Source organism: Aplysia californica, unplaced genomic scaffold (genome assembly GCF_000002075.1).
Source record: "Aplysia californica isolate F4 #8 unplaced genomic scaffold, AplCal3.0 scaffold00930, whole genome shotgun sequence".
NCBI lineage: Eukaryota > Metazoa > Mollusca > Gastropoda > Aplysiida > Aplysiidae > Aplysia > Aplysia californica.
Window position 1 is genome coordinate 267,489 of NW_004798200.1, and position 1,572 is coordinate 269,060.

Below are 1,572 nucleotides of genomic sequence, written 5' to 3' on the forward strand. Positions count from 1 at the left end.
CCCCCTCCAGTAATAGGTCCATCCTATACCGTGCTGTGCGTGTGACTTAGTCCTGGCTTAGTCTTGGTAGTATCTTGCTGGTGGTGCCTGACTGGTCGACTGGTCAGTCAGTGCCCTGTGGTCGTGTGACCGTGTGGTCAGTTGGTGCTGTGTTCCAGGTGTGCCTGTGGTGGTGGTGATGTGACGGTCCGTAGACGGGAGGACGAGGGGGGCGAGTTCAGATCCCGGGACGGTGCCACTAGTGCCAGTTTGAGTTGGATGTCCGTTAGAGTTCTTTGGGGGTTTTTTTCTTCTGTAATGTGTATATGTCGTGTGTGTGTGTGTGTGAGAGAGAGAGAGAGAGAGAGAGAGAGAGGGAGGGAGAGAGAGAGATTTTAGGAAAAGATTTACAGCATTTTAAACAAATATATAAGTCATACATGTGCCGAATATTCAAAGCTTACATGGTAGTGAACCGGAAATACGTCATAGTGCGCGGTCAAGGATGTTATGATACAAGTCTATGGATGAAGTCAGCGGTCTGTGTTTTGTGATCTTTGACGTGTTCCCTCTGCAGTGTCATTGTCAAGACTTGTAGCTCTCGCCCTTCTCTTACGCCTGTGGTGTAGTTGGGAGGCTTTTTGCCCCGTGCGCGCTAAAGACGTTCTTCACCTTCTTTTTATTCATCATCTTCTTTTTGTTCTCATCGTCGTCGTCGTCGTCACTGTTTAAAAAGCAGAGTAGGAGGGAGAGTCTTGCTTGATTTACAAACAAAAAAAGTAAATATAAATTATAAAATGTTCAAAATTTGCTGTATTGAATCGGCTCGAGGTTTCGCCACGTAGACTTCCACAGAAGGATCGTCATCATCGTCATCACCCTCATCATCATCATCATCATCACAACCAACCGCCACCGCCACCACCACCATCATCGTCTGTGTGGTAGTGGAATCGTCAGACTGTTCCCTGTAGGAAGCATGCGACGTGAGTTCGATTCCGCCATGGAGAAATCTAAAATCCTTGGCGTCTCTGACTTTCCGTATGGAGCCTCCCTCCCTCCTCCTCCCTCCCCTACCACAGCCTCCTCCCTCCCCTACCACAGCCTCCTCCCTCCCCTACCACCTGCCAGATTTCTCTTTACAGGCGTGTCGGAGCAGCCCCTCTCCTAATCGATGTCAACTGTATCGATGTGGCCGATCAATCAGTCCAGAGCGGCGCTGTTGGTATTTCCGTGTTTGTTAGAGGTCTGCTCTCCCGCTCTTATCTTTCTCTCGTGCGTGCTCTATCCCACCTTTCTCCTTCTCTCTCTCTCTCTCTCTCTCTCTCTCTCTCTCTCCAGTTTCACCATCACTGTGCCCCCCACCCGGCGTCTTGTTTCCCCCCCTCTCTCTCTCTCCCAGAAGAGATTTACGACTATTGATCAGCCCGCCCAGAATGTTGTATTCTTCGTGTTTATATATTTATGTGTGCGCGCACGTGCGTATGTATGCGTGTGCGCTCACGTGCGTGCGTCGACTCGTAGGTGGTTTGTTAACGTCTTAGCCCAGATCGGCCCGTGAGTGAGAGAGAGACGAGAGAGAGGGGGGGGGAT